The sequence below is a fragment of the Triplophysa rosa genome, linkage group LG13 (genome assembly GCF_024868665.1).
Source record: "Triplophysa rosa linkage group LG13, Trosa_1v2, whole genome shotgun sequence".
Taxonomy (NCBI): Eukaryota; Metazoa; Chordata; class Actinopteri; order Cypriniformes; family Nemacheilidae; genus Triplophysa; species Triplophysa rosa.
This window is the reverse complement of record NC_079902.1, coordinates 17,244,878-17,265,235: the sequence shown is the minus strand read 5'-3', so window position 1 is coordinate 17,265,235 and position 20,358 is coordinate 17,244,878. Positions and strand designations below refer to the sequence as shown.

The 20,358-nt window shown below is 38.8% G+C and overlaps 1 long non-coding RNA gene across 2 annotated transcripts in view; it reads left to right on the top strand.

Annotated features, from left to right (window-relative positions):
* Window positions 1-19,078, top strand: part of LOC130563859 (uncharacterized) — a 66,712-nt gene extending 47,634 nt beyond the window's left edge. The window contains exon 3 of one of the 2 annotated variants that reach the window (XR_008964168.1): window positions 18,895-19,078. This is a non-coding gene — a long non-coding RNA (uncharacterized LOC130563859). Of the gene's footprint in view, window positions 1-11,763; window positions 11,823-18,894 lie in introns of those variants that run through there. The other variant, XR_008964167.1, reaches the window with a different exon arrangement.
* Window positions 19,079-20,358: the final 1,280 nt, after the last annotated feature.

The following is a 20,358-nucleotide window of genomic DNA, read 5'->3' as shown; positions in this document are numbered from 1 at the left end:
CCAAGGTCGTGGGTTTGATCCCAGGGATTGCACATACTTAGAAACAAATGTGTAGCATAATGGAATGTAAGTCGCTTTGGATAAGAGCGTCTGCCGTCTGCATAAATGTAAATGTAAGTATTCCAGAGCGCTGAGTAATAATAAATAATAAAAAAAGCAACTCGGACTCCTATTATGCAGTATTCAACAAAGTTATACAGCTGTCAACTGTTGATGTTTTATTCTATTATGTATGTTGTATGTTGCATAGCAGCTTCAGCCACTTTTTCTCTTCACTTTTTCATCGAAAATAAAATATTATTAACATCATAAGTTAATTGAATGTTGTAATTGTTATTTATTAAGAAACCAGTGTGGCATAATTAGCTGATTTACAGTAAATTCAGTGACAGTATGTGAACCTATATAAACCTATAACCACTTTATTACCTCCACCTGTTTAAAATAAAATATTATTTACAGCTCGAAAGCAGCTTGTGGTGGAATGAAGATGCTGGAAGACGTATGTCCCGAGAACTGTGTCGCACTGGTGGTGTTCAGTGATCAGTGCTCACTCTCCGCCAAATGCCACACTCCCAGCATGCAGTTCATCACAGCGGCACGCAGCATGTGTAGGATTCTGGCAGCAGAGGCTAACGTAATAATCAACAACATTTTAGACACGTTTGACCATTCCACAGTCCTGGGGGCACAGATCACGCTAGCCAGTTTTAGGGTGACAATCACAATTATTGTCACAAATCAAGTCACTCAGTTTAACAATGATGTATGTAACATCCAGTGCAGCCTAACAAAGATGGGTGTTTACATCAAAAAAGTAAAAAGGGAACAGCTTGCCACCAAACACAATCGAGCTGTGCACAAACTACAATATTACGCTCGCTAAGACCACTGCTGTTCCGCTTTGGACAAACAACTGATGGCAGATATGAGAGTCTTATTGATTCAGCCTCGGTTTATTTACTCCGATATGAGAGTCTTATTGATTAACCTCTAAATTGAAGCCACTCGAAAGGCAAGACTTTTCTCTCGGCGAATTGTCCTTCGATATTTCACATAATTGTGCATACCTTTTCCATTAGAGGTGATTTAAAGTTCCTTTTGATGGCCTGATTGTAATTTAAAGCTAAAGAAAGAGTCGGCTCTGTGAGTCATAAAGCCGTTGGCTTCTTCGGGGCAGGATCAGAAGCAACACGTGAGAGGTCACGTGAGTCACCCGCAGAGCGTTTTCGACTGACAGAAATCACATTATTGCCTGACCGGGCAGTCAGTCGGAGGGAGGATCGAGGGGTCTAAGGTCAAGAGGAAAAGACAAGGGTAGGCAAAAGGTCTTCGACAATCACATGCCCATGCAAGCGTACACGCTCTGGCTGTATGTGAAAGACAGAAGCTTTGAGAATTGGGCGTCTGGAAGGAAATTGATTTGAGGGTTTTTTCTGGTACGGGCTTTGGCGGCACATTTGCTAATCAGCCTCGCAGGTAAACAGTGGGGTAGATTGACAGCCTTTAGCCAGAGAAATATAATCGACGGGGCTTAAAGGCTCAGGCGTCTCGGACATAACAATTTGCAGAGTGCAATGGTGTAAATCACAATTAAATCTATGGCTGTGGAGGGCCTGTGACTCTCAACATTGGGGAGCTTGGCTCTCACTAGGAATACATTGACGGGATTGCGTACACAGGGGGCTTTGTTGGGAGGGTTGACGGCTGCCTGTTTCCCCTGGAAACCATTTGACTTAGAGCTTGAAAACTTTGGCACACTCAAAGTAAGTAAAAATATGTTCTTTGTATGCTGCAGTTTAATATTCTGTGCATGGTGCAGTTAAATCGTTTGTGCACGCTGCAGTTTAATCTTCTGTATGTTGTAGATTCATCTTCTGTGTGTGATGTAGTTTATTCTTCCGTCGGAGGTGGCGATTATCTGAGACCCCACAATAACAACAAAGGCTAAAGGGGAAAATGGAAATGGATTGGCACGGCAAATGGACCATCGACTGAAAGTGATTAAGGTTTGCATTGTGTATTCAGATATTTAAAGATGAATGCACCTGGCCTGCTGTTGGTCCAGATGTCCATGCAAACCTGTAAAAATTCATGACTTTTTTTTTCTCTGACATCTCCCAGTGTCCCCATAAAAGTCTTGGCAGAACAATTAGACAATAAAACCTGTTCCTTTGCTGCACAAACAGACAAAAAAACAAACAAACAGGTTTTGTTTAATATCAAACAAACACCTATAAGTCAGGCAAGCCATCTCCAGGCATCTCCCAGGTAGATTTAAAATTCCATTACCCCCGCATTGTCTCCCCGGGTTTTGATTGAAAGTTGACCGTGGGTCGAGGTACACTAATAGGCTTTGAAGTGCCGCTGTGTTTAATTGTGTTCTTCACCAAATAAACAGCGGCTAAGTACACATGATTGAATCCACCAACACTTTTAGCTCTCTGAATATTTTATTATGGGACCTGAATGCAGTGCGCGGGGATGCGTTTGACTGACACCTCTCCTCTTCATCTATTATGGAGCCTGTTCTGGTCACAGCAGCGCATTCTTGAATACCAAGTCAGACCTTCTGTCAAGTTTTATAATCTTTATTGGTCATCATGGCTTATACCGTAAGACTGATATGATGACCTACTGGGGACTCATTAAATAAAACCAAGTTCATGCTCTGTACCACATGCAAGGGGACGGCCGTGTCTGATTCCTGACAGATGCAGTTTTATCTGCATATTGAACGGTTGTGAACAGATTCAGATGACTTTATATGAAGCCATGGGAACGGGAATTAGGATAGGACAACTTCTTTGATACAGTTCATTAGATGCTTTACTTGAGGGAAGATGACATTTTAAGGATTTCAAATGACATGATTATTGGGATATACAGCGGCTGTACAAATTAAGAGACCATTCCAAATTTTCATTTAAGCAGCGTTTCTAGATGTATTGTGGCCATTTCAGTCCAGTGTCTGTTGAATTTGAACAAAATCAAACCTCAGGGGTGACAAAGTCATCCAACAGCAATGTGAAAGACTGACAGCACGACAAGACATATGAAAACTGTGATTAAAAGCGAGGTTATCACCAAAAATGCATAATTGCATAATTTTTATTATTTTCCATATTACACTTGTATTGCTTAAAAGTGAATATGAACTTTCTTGTTCAATACAGAGCATCTTTCCTGTTACTTTAACCCGTTTCGCCAGTTTTCATTTTTTGCAAACAAATCCAAATAGAAACAATGTTTGAAATTTGGGAGAAATATTGTTAGTAGTTCACAGAATGAAACAAAGTTTTACCTAAACACATACCTATAAATAATAAATAAGGAAAAACTGAACATGTTGAAATGGTATCTTCATTTTTTCTGTGGCTCAAAACGTATACTTTTAATTTTCATATTTCTCTTTGGGCATTGTTTTTTCAGTATTTATTACTTTTTTGACAGAGGGCTTGTGATATGCCATGACTGTGGCTGTAGACTTACATGACATTTACGGCTCTGTGAGTTTTTTGGTCCTTGAACAAAGATGGCAAAGACCTGCCGTGCCAGCTGAGCAAGTGGCATTAAGATGAATAGGAATGCCATAGGACGACACACAAACACACAGTCAGGCAAAAGTGAAAGGCATACTTTTACGCCTATAAAAAGCAAGCACTCTTTAAAAAATCGCCGATATCTCGCTTTGACATCTCTCCGTTCGTCCGAGTGTGTAAAGATGCCTGTTATTTCTGTATGTGAGCAGCACGGTGCTTTGATTTATCCGTCTCTAGTCTCATGGATAAAGAACCGAGGTCTGACACCTCCCCTCTTTCGGCTCTCCTCAGTAATGAGCCGGCACTCTTTGTTCACAAAGAGCACGAGAGAGAGTGGGAGAAGGGTCAGAGGAGTGAAGGAGAGATCAGACCTGAATACAGAGAGCAAAAGAAGGAGATTCTGATGCCATACTGATGCAATGTGTATTTATGAAGCAGAAGGGAAAGATGTTGATAAAGACAGTGAATTGGAGCGTTTGAAGTTATCCGCTGTGGTTCAGGCAGAGGAGGACGATCAGCTATTGAATTAAATAATAAAAAAGCAAGTTTCGTTTTTCCTTCAAGTCATGAGCTAACAGAATTTATTGTCGTGCGAGCATTGCAAACAAAGGTGAGCAATTGTTTGCAGCGTCTGTGGGACAGATTTGCAAGGAAAGACGGCCGGTCTTATAAATTCAATTGGTTGGTCTTTATAGCTGGATCTACAGTATGTTTAGCATGTAAACATTTAGTTAGTGTTTATTGGTGTTAACTGGGGTAAATATGCCATTAAATGTACTTTGTCTCTCATGGCTAAGAAATAAAAGCCTTTGTTAATTCAGCAGGCTCCTGGAACCCAGGGTTTTATCCGTGTTAAAAATGCACATTTTTCTCCTCAATTTTAAGGACAGTCTGACAGTTTTCGTGAAGAGAAATAACACAGTGGACATGTTCTCTGTGATTTTCCAGCTGAGTGACTTCAATGACGATTAAGAGGCGATGTGTTGTGGAAGGGGGTGATCATGTTCTGTGGAAGCTGTTGACAGGTGATGTATTTTGCTGAAGATTATGTCCTCTGGCACCTGGATAATCTTGTATTAGAGGTGATTAAACTCACAGGGGTCCTCTTTCTTCAGCTCGCAGGTGCCCCTGTCATGCCTGATGGGTTTCTGTATAAAATACAGCAAGCCAGCAGGACAACAGTCGGCCCGTTTCGCCTGCACAGAACTGCTGGGGGAACCTTTTTTCAAGGCATATGAGCGTAAATGACATTACTGAGATGTGATGACGACCCACCGTGTCACTTTTCTCGCAGAAGTCTGAAATGTTTGCGAAACGGCTTCTAGTTATTTTGCCGGGATAAATAATGTTGTCTTATTTACATTTTTCACTTCACACTCTGCTGCTTCAATTTAGTTTTCAGTGTCTTGATCAGTCGTTCGCAGATTTTAAACCAGCAGTTGGCCATTGTGAGATATTGTGACATACTGCAGAGAAGTGCCAAATGATGATGTAGACCAGCAGCAAACATTTTATCCAAGAGAAAAATGAGAGTGTGCGGTCCTGTTCTCACGTCCCGCTAATTTTCTCAACTTTAAAAAACCGCAGGAGGAAAAGTTACAAGAAAACGCCAGGATTCCCAAGGACTTACGGGTCGCCATTCAGAGAAAATGTAAATTGGAAACATTTGTAGCTCGCCACAGGACCACGAACATAAGACCTCGTGAAAATTTTAAGTCTCCGACCTGTCAGAAAAATTTCTCAGAAAACAACCTGCGAGTTCAGATGTTCACTTGAACTTTTGCCCTTTATCGCCATGTGTGCAGCTGGTGGCTTTGACTTTTTATTAAGTTTCCAGATTCATTCGGCTTTCATGCTGTCTTCTGATTGGTTATGCCTCCTATTGCCTTACAGGTGTACCCTGAATTCCATATTATCTGAAAGCTTAACCACACGCACACACACACATCATGATATTCATAGGGTTCGTCGAACCTTCAAGGAGTGTCACCTTCTGGAGTTGTGAAAGGCACCTCTGCAGCCTTTTACAAAACAAATTTAAATCAGGACAGATGGAATTTGTTTCTCGACTTTTTTCTCTCTTGTTTTCTTCCTTTGTACTTCATAGCTTTCTCTTTTTGATCTGTTTGTTATGCGTGTGGGAGGTTGAGTCTGTTGGCACAAAGACAAAAGTACCAGAAGTTTCCATTTTAATGTGCCACAAATAAAGGGCATTACAAGTGCCCACGTGGGCACTCACTGTGAATAGAACATGAAGTTTGTAGCGTGTTATTGTAGAGAGGATGCTTAAATGCTGTTTATATGGACAGACCTGTACAGCTGACATACCAGTGAAGTGTCACTCATAAAAATTGGCAGCTGTGGTTTTTTAAATAGATTTCCATCTGGTTGGAGTAGTGAGTGCTTTAAATTGAAGAGGAACAACATCTCCCTTATGGAGGTTTTCATTTGCTTAAAACACTTCATGTGTTTTTATGTGAACCATGCATTTAATGTGCTGAAGCGAGCTATTAAATGTATTATAAAATTCTGTTGACAAAACCGTGTTTAAGACACTCATTCTCCAACTCCCCCAGAGTTAATAAATTGAGTTTTACCGTTTTGGAATCTATTCAGCTGATCTCCGGATCTGGCGATAGCACTTGTAGCATAGCTTAGCATAGATCATTGAATCCAATTAGACCAGTAGCCTCGCGTTCAAAAATGACCAAAGAGTTTTGATATTTTTCCTATTTAAAACTTGACTCTTCTGTACTTATATCGTGTGCTAAGACCGGCAGAAAATGAAAAGTTGCGATTTTCTAGGCCGATATGATTAGGAACTATACTCCTATTCCGGCATGATAATCAAGCAACTTTGCTGCCGTAACATGGCCGCATCAGGCGCAGTGATATCAGGCAGCGCATTTCCACATGCGAAATGCGCTGCGTGATATCACTGCGCCTGTTGCGGCCATGTTACGGCAGCAAATTTGCTTAATTATTACGCAACTTTTCATTTTCCACCTGTCTTAGCACACGATATAAGTACAGAAGAGTCGAATTTTAAATGGGAAAAATATCAAAACTCTTTGGTCATTCTCTTTGGTCGATGCTACTCCCTTACGAAAATTAACCATCGTTTTTTTGTGGTACAAGTGTAGTAACCATGGTTTTTTGGTGCATTGATTACTTAGGGCAAAACCATGGTTTTACTACAGTAACCATGTTTTTTTGGTTTTAACTGTAGTAAAACCATGGTCAATTTTCGTAAGGTCTGGTCTAATTTGATTCAATGATCTATGCTAAGCTATGCTAAAAGTACTATCGCCAGACCCGGAGATCGCTGAATAGATTCCAAAACGGTAAAACTCAATTTATTAACTCTGGGGGAGTTGGAGAATGAGCCTATTTCCAAAAAAAGTGGAGTGTTCCTTTAACACAGGATAGCTTAATGGTTAAAGATAACCAAATCTGATGGATCCTTAAAACAAGAATCTTTAATAGAAAGTAGGTGCATGGCAAACGATAATTTTCCTACAAATTAACAGAGAACACTTTGTAGTCTAGAACATATTTCTTTCTTTGCTCAAGCAAAATGAATGAAGAAGCTTTCTTTGAAGAGCTTCCATGCCCCGCACGCATAAGTAATATATCTCAGGAACAGATAATGACAAAGAAAAAAGAGAAGCTATAGGTCATGCTCCAGGCTTGCTAGCGGAAATGCTAATCTCATTCTTCTTGTGTGATGGACACAGATTCATTAGTTGTAGTTATGCAACCATAAGTCTAAAATGAAGTCAAAATGAGCACAAAGCATCACCTTGGGATAAGTCGAAGAGTCGAATTCGAGAAAACCTATTTCTCACACGTGCAGTCTTTAATTTCCATTTCTCTAACACACTTCTGGCTACAGATCTTTATGCGTTTTAATACGTTTTCCCCTTTGAGGCAAAGAATAGTTTTTGGGAGAGAAATGGGCGATTAAAAAGATGCATCTTTGTCTCCGTAGTGAGATTTGCATGAGGTTGCCTCAATGAAACAGATTCCACTGAAATGTGATTTCCTAGAATGAAGTGAACGAATTACATGCAGATTCTATCTTCTCACCTTCAGGCAAGGGCTTGTCCCAGTTTGGTTGTGCCTTGATTCCAGGCAGATCATCTAGAAATTGAGGCAATTTAATTATTAGCTTATCGAAACCTGAGTTCGACACCAGTGCGAATGGGAAATTCTCCCCTCATTTCTGCATGACAGACCTCTGTTTGGGCTAATGATATATGATCACATAAATATGCATGATCACATTCTGATTGAACAATTAGCCTCTTTCAATCAGGGGAAATGCCAAGTAATGATTTTGATATGGGAAAGTGATTCGGCTACTCGGGCCAGTTTGTCCATCGAGATTATTCTTGCACGAAGAGCCCGGCTACGCAGTCCATTACAAACACTATTAAACCGAACGAGATGAAATATATTTGCGAGAAACCAAATAATTAATCAAAATATCAAAAAGATTCACCGGAGCACTCGTGTTCCCGGGGTAATGACAGGCGATGCAGCTCATTACGATGTCTTAGATATCCATGATTCCCGCACCTCAGTCTAAACTCTGCTTCTCCTCGTCCCCTCCCCGTCTCACTAATCCGGTCTCTCCATTTTCTGCAAATGGGCCGAGCTAATAGACTTTTGGGGCCATAGCTCTGTCTCACTCTTCAGTGCCACTGATGATAATCTTGTTCTACACGGAATTTATTGCACATCTGGTTTCGAAAACACCCAATTAGAGCCCTTCTCTTCTGCATGCAGTCAAATCAGAGAGCGCACTGAACCAAGACTCAACATATGGCAACAATGTATGTGTGTGTGTGTGTTTATCAATGATACACACAGGCACCAGCTGTCTATCAAGCATAAGCTTGATCAAGCAGACATGTGATTTCTTTTCAATGCTTAACAGACCTACATAAATATATATATAAATAATGTTATATACTGTATATATTTGTTGACTGTTCTTATATATCTTGTAATTATACCATGGTCTTTTTGAATACTCAATTCTGATTGGCTGGAGGTGTGCATTAAAACCCTTTAACGCACAGGTAGCTCCAGTAAGTTTGATTCCATTTGAAATATAACTGACAAAATCACTGTCATTTTCACCTGTTTGAACTAAAATTTCACTGTAAACATCAATAAAAGATTTAACTTGGCAAATGACCATGGTATAAGCGGGATAATCCACAGCTAGCCGTGCGTTAAAGGATTTTAATGCACTTCGCAGAGGTTCTTAGCCTCCACGTCGTGCATTAAAACCCTTTAACGCACGGCTGTGGATTATCCCTTTCATGTATAACTGATGTAGAGAGCTGCACTTATAGTATTGTATTATTCTTTATGCGTATGTATATACTGTATATGTATTATCTGATGTAACACATAGTATATAACATAAACTAACTGTATACAGTATAATACAGCCCTTTTTGAGTGTATGAGTTGTACAACATTTTTCTATTATTGTTGTTTATAATTAGTAAATTATCATAATTATGTTAATTATGATAACAGCACTAGCTAAAACAAATTATTTAGTGCAGATCTTTATTGAATATCCAGTTTCAATTTTATGCCTGACCTATACAGGGTGTTATACTTACTGTAGGTGTTTGCTCTGGCAAAGTTAATTGCAATTTATTAGAATACACAGCAGGATTTAATTTGCTATAAACTTCACAAGCATTGGTAAATTCAAATAGGTCATCAACAGAATCACCCACTTTAGCAGCCTGGAAACTTATGAAAGAAGAAAATATGGATTTATAAAGGAATAGGCACCTGTTTCTTGGAAGTTAAATTATGAGATTGAAACTTTCCATTTTGCTGTGCAGTTAAAATGGAAAAAATAAGATTAGAGTTTTTAATAATCTGAGCGCTCAAGATTTGGTTATAGTGTTAGACACCACACATTGTATTCATTTTCATATAGTTTTAAAGTCTTGATCTTATAATAATGTCTCATAAGTAATTCAGAGTAAAGAGAGGTAAAGTTTCTTCTTCAAACGGTGATCAACCTGTCACATAACACAGCCGTTTGTGCATATGACTGTGTGCATATGTTTCAAGAGAGACAGAAATGTTGAAAACAGATGGAGCACAAACACATGGAAACCGAGCTACCATTAGATATTATATGAACATAAGAATGAGTTAAATGTGCTTTTTATTTTTTTTGTTTATTTGCATGTGTTCAATCAGAGCTTTGACACAGAAGGTAAATGCAGCTGTTTCTGTCACATGGTCATGACAAATCTAATTCAGTCTTGCTCAGCTTGAGTGTTGCACACTTTAACTTGACTGATTTGCAAGGATGTGTTCAGATTTCACAGCCAAAAACACTTCTAACATTGCAATAAAGAGCTATCATTTTGGTACATATATATGTGCAAATGCTATATACTGCGTGTGTGTGTGTGTGTGTGTGTGTGTGTGTGTGTGTGTGTGTGTATGTATGTATGTATCTATATCTATATCTATATATATATATATATATATATATATACAGTATATTAGGGCTGTCAAACGATTAATCACGATTAATCACATCCAGAATAAAAGTTTGTGTTTACATAATATATATCTGTGTACTGTGCATAATAATTGTGTATTTATTAACATACACATACATGCATATATTTAAGAAAAATATTTTTTTTTATAAACATTTATTTATAATTTAAATTATTGGTAAATATAAATAAATATATTTAAATATTTCCTAAATATGTATTCATGTGTATGTGTTTGTATTTATAAATACAAAATTATTATGCACGGTACATAGATAAATATTATGTAAACACAAACCTTTGTTCTGGATGCGATTAATCATTTGACAGCTCTAATATATATATACATATATATATATATTTTATGAAGAGTTTGGTTCCAAAATGAGATAACATCATAAAAATCATGTTTTTTTATTGTGAATTCCAATTAATATAAGGCAAACTGCAGTTGGTTTATTTTGTTTAAGCCATAATAACTCAACCTACAGCTAACAAACGGAGTTATCTCATTTTGGAACCAAACTCTTCATATATAGTATATATCTTCTTCATATATATGTATATATATATGTACACACACATACACATATATATACATATACACATATAAATACAGTATACTGTTTATATATAATCTTCTGTTACAACACTGCAAAACTACTCTTAGCTTTTTTCTCCAATAGTTACTGTGAGGTTTCTCTGGGGATTTTTCTGATTATGTTAAACCTACTCCTGTCCACTGCCGTCATTTTAATACAATATTTGATGGAGTTTTGTATATTTAACAGAAGCACGTTTAGACTCGAGACTCTGCTGTGTTGTTATGAATGGCAGGTTGTTTCCCGTGAGCATTTTGCATGGAAGAAAGAGATCTAACAGACACCTCTCCATTCCCAGAGTCCCCTGATCCCCATCTCCCAGTCCTGTTTAGTGTTCAGACAGAGGCCTGCAGGGTATTATGTCAGGCTTACGCATTTCTGCTGTTAATCAGAGGGCTGCAGAGGGGATTCTCAATACACATATGTGCATATGCATTACTGTAGGCGAACACTGTTGTCATTTGAAGAATGCACATTAAAATGCAATATGCATGACCATATGCCAGCCAGGTACAGTGTGTGGACAGACATACACGTTGTGTTTAAACAAAATAGCATAGCCCTTAAAGAGTCAAAATGTGCATGAAACAATTGCAATTTTAAAATAATTAGAAATAAACACAATTTAGCATCCTGTAATTGCACTTCATTGATAACAATTTAAATACCTATGATGGGGACATACATATGAATTTCATAATTTGGACTTGTAGATAAAGTAAACGCAAGTAACTATCAATATCAATTTCTTTTAAGTAACAGATGTCTCTATTGACTTTAAAGTTAATTAAAGACATTCTGTATTGTTTTCACTAGTGTAATGGTCACTGGGTACAATTACATTTCATTATCGCACAGACTAGCTTCCACAGCTTCAATTTACATTTACAAGCATATTATTATTTCAGAGGCGCTCTAATATATATATATATATATAAATGTAAGCTTCAGCGCAAGTTCTACCAGGAATACTCATTACGTCACTAAATTAACTCACAGAGCTAGCCTATCATCCCCCAGCACTTGGTATAAAAGGATGGCACTTACCTTCTCTCTCGTTTGCAGATACTGAAGCACACGTGCAAACTCCGTCCCCACCACCACCACCAGGTCGGTCCCTGTCCTCGGTCCGGGGGGGTAGGCTCCGCCCCTGCCTTTATCTCCAGGCAGGAACTCGGGAATCCTTATCCCTCAGGATACTTACCTTGGACGGGGCCTACGCCCAAAATCTTTACATTACATGTTATCATTCAATGTCCTGTTGTTCAATAAATATAATTCTTCGTTCTTTCCGGTAGAAATGAATATTCTCAGCATTAGAGATATTTTCTAAATAAATCCATTAACTTTGTATGTGGACAAATCACCGTTATGCAGTGCTACTCATTTACAATTAAAAAATGTCTCTTAATATAACAGTAAAGTTCAATGTTACATTTATATTGATTAAATTAGATGTGGTTGCAGTCACACTGTACCCTTAAAGTTAATGAGATGATGTTATGCTAAAGTTAGCACATTAATTTCTCTACTTCAAGCAGTGTTGTTTCATTTCATTCTCTCAGTAAAATTGTACAGTATATGAGCTAGGTAACCAGTAAGGGCATGGTTATCAAGAGCATTTCATAACGTCTCTCAGATTGGATGCCAGATTTCAGTAAGAGCATTTTTAATAAAATGCCCCTCATTAATAACTTTTTATTCAGTATGAGAAATTGGTCTTATGTTTTATTCCGCTGGGATCATTAAATGCACTAAATAATTCAATGAGTCTGCTGAAAAGTCTGTTAATTCTCTTTAATTGATTCAAATGGATCTAAAATGAGTTCAGAGACTTTTGAGAACATGTTTCGTGTTTCAGAGAGAAAGACGTGTTTATTGCGATGCTTAGCAATTATTGTCTGCACTTTATGAAGATGATTTATTTCTTCTGTTATTTAAACTTGTTTAAATAAAAATAAAACCTTTGTTTTTGACCCGAGCGCTTCCGAACAATTCAAGAACAGAATGGAGAAAAATGCCATCTATGTTTGAAACATAAAACTGTACAATACGGAACCACCAGCTCAAATTATTGAAAATCGTGTAAGATAAGAAAACAGTTTTGAACACCTTTTTAACGTACTTACTCAATAACCAATGTTTATTCATGAGTCATGACCCAAAATATTTGCAGCTTTAAAGAATGGCATATTTTCATTTCTTGCTTTGCCTCACATTGCAAACATCTGAGTGATACATACACAAACATGCGGTTATACTAAATATCTGCAGTTTTGAACCGAATCGTGTTTGGCTAATCAGACCTAATTTTGATTTAACCCTTTCTGCCAAATATTTTTGTATTACATACAGTAGTTATGTTGTAAATGTTACGCACTTTACAGTGACATCAAATTTTAGGACAACACTTAAAACTAAGCTCCAAAAATCCATTATTTCAATTTCTGCCTGACAAATGTCCTAATCTTTGATTTGCTCGGCTTGTGTGCATAGAAACCAAATCTCGCTCACATCAAACAACAGCTTTATTAGTCTTTTGATTAAAAATCGTGTCATTCCGCTCAGTTCTTCCGATGGCTTAGAGGAATAAGAAGGGATTCGAGGCAGGGTGAGATCTTTAAAAAATAGTTTTAATTGAGGAATCTAAAATGCAAGAGGAATCGGAGGAAAAACAAAGGCAGAGCAAATCCTCAGGGGAATGGAATCAAGGACACTTCGATGCTTTGATCACCAGCATCTTCTCCAGTGGTTGGCAGCTAGGCAGGACACAGGTACGAGAAGCAGGAAGCTATTCCCCATGCACCGTCCTCGTAAACATGCTTCATGAAGTTCCATATATGTGTGCACAGTGCAGATGTGCATTGGTCCCTGAAGTTTTTTTAAACTGAATTTTGCTTTCATCTGACAATCATTTGCATTTAAACTACTTCATTAGGTATGCTCTGATGTTCACTGACATACTAAAGCTTATCGTATTAAGATTAGATAAATAACTGCATAAGTAAAGCTTGACTTGAATATGAAATCAGTTCATAGTTCAGATAAGGAACTGACCTTGTGTAGGCTGCGAACAACGCTGTGTTTTACTTCTGAACTGTTAAAGCAGAAGTGTGTAATTTCTGCATCACCAACATGGCACCAAACAGAACTTTAAAGGGGTCATATGGCGCGAATATGTGTTTTTCTGTGTTTTTGGTGTGTTATAAGTTGTCCATGCATGTATTAAGACACGTAAAATTGCACAAATGAAAGTGTCGGAACAAAAGATGCATTCTATCTAAAAGCAAATGCTCACCCAGACCTGCCTGAAACGCCTCGTGTAACCACACCCCCACAAATCTACGTCAGTTCGTGGTATGATTTGACTAAGACCGCCCAAATATGCAAGTAAGGTGGGCGTACCTGTCAGTACAATTGCTTTGGAACGTGATGTTCCAATTATGGTATGATGCGTTACATTTCCGTCACACGCTTGCAGTATTCGACCAATCACTACGCACTGGTTATCTAGCCAATCATAGCACACCTCGCTTTTCAGAGCGATGAGCTTTGTTAAAAATGTGCGTGTTTCAGAGAGGCGGGGCAAAGAGGAGATACAAACATGCACGCTATGTGGAAAATACAGCGTTTTTGAACCTTAAATCGTGTATACACATTGCATTACATCTAAAACAAACCATAATATTTGTTTCAGCCGTGCAATATGACTCCTTTAAACAGGTTTTCAGATAAGTCACCCCATTTGCACCGGTTTGAGATTTCCTACTCCTTAAGCATTCATCAGTTTAATGTATCCTACATTTACTGTATCTGTTGCCCCAAGACAGTCTCATTCTCACACGGAAGCCAGTGTGTAACAACTGATTAAAATCAAGGTGTGGTGTGGTTTGGTGTTACGTTTTAAAGAGGTGAACAGCACTTACCGAACATCTTGTACTACCCCTTTGTACCTGAAAGCATTCATGAATATGCATCCCCATGAGCTAATTAAGATGCCCACCCAGGATGCACTAGAGGAGGGTCAGAATTTGCAATGCCAGGTGTTGGCATGACTTCCTGTTTGGACCGCCGGGACTTCCTGTTGCCACATTCGCCCTGGCTTCAAAGCTGATTACAAAGCAAGTCCCTGAGGGGAAAAAACTACAGATGAGATAAACATGACTTTATTAACAAGAAAGTTCTGCTCCTTTTTCTGTCGCATTAGAGAGCATATGGTAGAAGCCAAAGGCCAATTTTCTAACTCCTCCTGCACTGAAGGCAGTACAGATTAGTTTTGGTGCCGTAGATTAATTATGGGAATTTGGGATGTGATTGTTGGACATTTTTGTTTGTTTTATTTACTTATAGTTGTAGGAATGTCAAGGTCATGAGTTTGAATCTCAAGACACAAGCATAGGAACAAAGAATATAAACCTTGAATGCTCTGTGCATAATATGCTAAATGCATTAATGTACATGTAAAAGCTGCTTTTTTGTTTCGTAATGGAAAACTTGGTGAGCTGTTTGTCTTCTCTCCTAATGTTTCCATGTCTTTGATCCACTTAAATGTTGCAATTGTTATTTTAATCTGGTTTAACCCCTGTATGATGTCATAATTATAAGTGCTTGAAACAGAGATACATTTACTGTAACACATTGTAACAAGTGCAGGTGCTAAGTAGACCCAATGAAAATATTACCATGGAAATACGATTTTTCACTAATAGGCCCAATTTGCCGTACTATAACCACACAATATTAGCATAAAACGTCATTTGCCTTGGAAAAAATCTTTTTATGATTGGTGCTAAGATGATGCAATTATGGTCCTGTCGCATTTCTATCATTGCCTGATTCTGTCTGGACTGATCTGCGTTTTACATTCCTGGTATTCATTATGCTTAATGTTACTACATGTATCATAATCATTGAACAATTGATATACCCTGAATGCGGCACAAGGCAGAATCCATTAGCAAAATTCACTTTGGATCTGGTTTTACTTTCCTTACAGTCAGTGTTGGGTATAACTAGTTACTAAGTAATTAGTTACTGTAATTCAATTACTTTTCCCTTGAAAAAGTAAAGTAAGGGATTACTCTCTTTCTGTAATTTAATTACAGTTACTTCTGATGTAATTAAACTAAATAGTTTGTGTAATATACTGTATGTGTGTGCGCAATAGTGGAACTGACATAAAAATTCAAAGTCTCACTTTAAAATCCGTGCTTTAATGTATAATTCTCACATTTGTAATACTTTGGTCAGTTAATAATACTACTTTATGTAGTTTTATATTATTTATTTGAATGAATTAAAAGAGCCGTTTCATGTCTATCCTTGAATCGCTTAAAGGCGGGGTGTCCGATTTCTCTTAGCCTTTGTTGATGTTCAAATCACCAAAACAAAAACACCCCTACCCCCATCTTTCGTCAGCGCTCGGCTCGGCTAATGTCCGTCCTGTGCACTGTGCACCTTACTGCTGATTGGCTACAAGGTTGTTTTGGTACTCGGCCCGACTCAGTTGTCTAAAGCGTAATTCGGAAATCGGTTACCCCGCTTTTAACTAATCAAGGTTGATATACACTCACCTAAAGGATTATTAGGAACACCATACTAATACGGTGTTTGACCCCCTTTCGCCTTCAGAACTGCCTTAATTCTACGTGGCATTGATTCAACAAGGTGCTGAAAGCATTCTTTAGAAATGTTGGCCCATATTGATAGGATAGCATCTTGCAGTTGATGGAGATTTGTGGGATGCACATCCAGGGCACGAAGCTCCCGTTCCACCACATCCCAAAGATGTTCTATCGGGTTGAGATCTGGTGACTGTGGGGGCCATTCTAGTACAGTGAACTCATTGTCATGTTCAAGAAACCAATTTGAAATGATTCGAGCTTTGTGACATGGTGCATTATCCTGCTGGAAGTAGCCATTAGAGGATGGGTACATGGTGGTCATAAAGGGATGGACATGGTCAGAAACAATGCTCAGGTAGGCCGTGGCATTTAAACGATGCCCAATTGGCACTAAGGGGCCTAAAGTGTGCCAAGAAAACATCCCCCACACCATTACACCACCACCACCAGCCTGCACAGTGGTAACAAGGCATGATGGATCCATGTTCTCATTCTGTTTACGCCAAATTCTGACTCTACCATTTGAATGTCTCAACAGAAATCGAGACTCATCAGACCAGGCAACATTTTTCCAGTCTTCAACTGTCCAATTTTGGTGAGCTCGTGCAAATTGTAGCCTCTTTTTCCTATTTGTAGTGGAGATGAGTGGTACCCGGTGGGGTCTTCTGCTGTTGTAGCCCATCTGCCTCAAGGTTGTGCGTGTTGTGGCTTCACAAATGCTTTGCTGCATACCTCGGTTGTAACGAGTGGTTATTTCAGTCAAAGTTGCTCTTCTATCAGCTTGAATCAGTCGGCCCATTCTCCTCTGACCTCTAGCATCAACAAGGCATTTTCGCCCACAGGACTGCCGCATACTGGATGTTTTTCCCTTTTCACACCATTCTTTGTAAACCCTAGAAATGGTTGTGCGTGAAAATCCCAGTAACTGAGCAGATTGTGAAATACTCAGACCGGCCCGTCTGGCACCAACAACCATGCCACGCTCAAAATTGCTTAAATCACCTTTCTTTCCCATTCTGACATTCAGTTTGGAGTTCAGGAGATTGTCTTGACCAGGACCACACCCCTAAATGCATTGAAGCAACTGCCATGTGATTGGTTGATTAGATAATTGCATTAATGAGAAATTGAACAGGTGTTCCTAATAATCCTTTAGGTGAGTGTAGGATATAGAAAGTAATTAGTATAAGTAATAAACTACTTTTTGGAGAGTAATCTAATTACACTATTGTATATGTAATAAGTAACTAGTAATTAATTACTTTTTTCAGAGTAACTTACCCAGCACTGCTTACAATTTAGATCCTGTTCTGATTTGGTCTGATTAAGATTCCTGCAATGTTTTTGTAAAAGGTGACCAGAACCTGGATTTTAAAGGAACAGTTCACCCAAAAATGCTAATTCTGTCTTCACGTACTCACCCTCAAGTTGTTCTTATTCTAATTCCTTTGTTCTGATCACAGAGAAAGATATTTGGAAGAATGCTTGAAACCAAACAGTTCTTGGCCACCATTGACTACCATAGTAGGACAAATTGCTTTATAACTTTCTTTGTTCTGTTGAACACAAAAGAAGATATTTTGAAGAATGTAATAAAGCAAACAGTGATGTGGCACTACCATTGCCATTTTTCCTACTACTAGTCAGTGGTGACCAAGATCAGTATTCTATCAAATATCTTTCTGTGTTTGTCAGAACAAAGACATTTATACAGTACATATTTGAAACAACTGTGAGTAGGGGTGAGTAATGATGACAGAATTAAAAAATGTTGGTGACCCGTCCCTTTAAAGGCATATGACTCAGTCCAATGGCCTGGTCATCCAATTAGCAGATACCTGGAATACATGAGCGTCTGACAACAGAATGTATTGACATACTACACATATTACATTGACTTTCTTCGACGCTACAATAATCCATTCTTCAGATTCTAAACTAAAGGGAATCTCGCCCATACATGAGCACCGATGTGTTATTAACTACCACATGAAGCCGCAGAGGTCAGTTTCTGCTAATGAACGTGCCACGAGGGCGAGATTCTGCTTGGCTCTAATCACTGAACGTTTTCAAGCCTGACCCCTCGCTAGCTTCTTTTAACCAACAAATAAAGAATCAAACCGACGCCTTTGTTCGCGTTGATTGCATTAAGCCATTATCAGAATTAGGGAGCGCACAAGCACAGTTCAAAGGAAGATCTCTTCACTTGAATGCGAGGCACGAGTGAAGCCTTTGAGTGCAAGCCTGGTCCTCGCCTTCTGCAAACTCATTTCGCTTGATGGATGTCGGCAAAGTTGATTCTGCCCACTTATTCCTTTTGAGTTGTGGAGGTGGCAGAAGGGAGGGCGAGGAAGTGTATAACACAGTGGCTTGTTTAGCTAATAGCCTCCTGTAATTTAAACCCTGAACCTGACAACAGTCTTTGTTATGGATTGGACCTCAATCACTGCTGGGTGCTCTCACTCTGAAAAGCTTCATGTCCATCCATCATATTGCTTTGAACGAGCTAGATCAGATTGTATATTCCATTAGGGTAATTCACCAGCTTGTGGTGTTGTGTGTGTGTGTCTAGGTGCCAACCTGAATTGATTCCTTTGTAAAGAGACCCTCTGTAACACTACTACCAATCAGACGGCAAGTGCTCTCCATCACTGGTCGCGCATGCAAGCTAAAAGGTAAGTAACATCTCTTGAATTATGAGGAAATGGCTTTGCATACTGTATTCTGGTCAGTGGAATATATGCAGCGCCGCATCGCCAAACCATCTTTAAGTCGATGTGAAATTAAAATTGACCCTATTTGTTTTCTTAAATGGATAGTCGAAATTGAGAATTCTGTCATCATTTACTCACTCTCTTGTCATTTCAAACCTGTGTGACTCTCTTCTGCAGAAGAAGATATTTTAAAGAATGTTGGCAACCAGTCAATGGGGGTACCTGTTCGGTACTATTGTAAGGACACAAAACCAATGCAGCCATTGTTCAGTTACCAACATTCTTCAAAATATCTTCATTAACTATGTATTCTTTAACAAACCTGGTCGTCTGGAAAAACAGTAATGTGTAGGGATGCACCGAAACGAAAATTCTTGGCCGAAGCCGAACATGATGTGAAACACTTGGCCGAAGGCCGAATAATACCAAACATGGTTTTTTGCATTTCTTCTATTTATTAAGCTATTTTTTTCACTATTGCACAAACTGAATAGTCAAAATGTGCTTTTTATAATTTGTCTTGCTTTTCAATAAAATACAATACAACTTAATATAAAATTGAGCAAAACAAAGTAAATTCAAAAAAAAATTGAGCCCTCTCCCTTCATGAATAGCCTATATTAATTAGGCATAACTGACTGCTAAAAGAATGTAATGTAAGTTACTCTGTACCCCTACAACAAAACACTTCATTAAAAACTGTCATTCCACATTAGGCCTATAAGATAAAAATACGAATAAACTAAAACTGTGGGATTATTATAGGCTACATTGCAAAATGATTTGAGAAAACAAACATCCAATGCAAGCAATTCTGACTGATGCTGACTGACAACCATTTCAGTTCACGTCTCTCCTCCAAACTCCGCCCACAAAAGCTGACTGTTCTCTCAGAAGGTGCACTCGTGGCCAGGATGCACAGAACATACTTTGAGAAGTTGTTTAGTACAGGGAACTGTGTGCACGCGACCACTGTATGATGTCAAAGGATGTCGCGAGCGGCGGGGCTACTGTCAGACAGCCCGCTTCCGTCCGTCTGAAGTAAAGTTACCGACCGGTAAAGACGCTTTCATTCAGAAATTTACTTCCGTGCGGCAAGTCCTGTGCTGTGTCTTTCTCTGACACTTTAAAATGCTCCACACACACACGCACACGCACACACACACACACACGCACACACACACACACACACACACACACACACACACACACACACACGCACTGCCAAAATGTTTGCGGCAGTAATAAAGCGCACGCGTGTCTCTGTCTCTCTCTCTCTCTCTCTCTCTCTCTCTCTCTCTCTCTCTCTCTCTCTCTCTGCG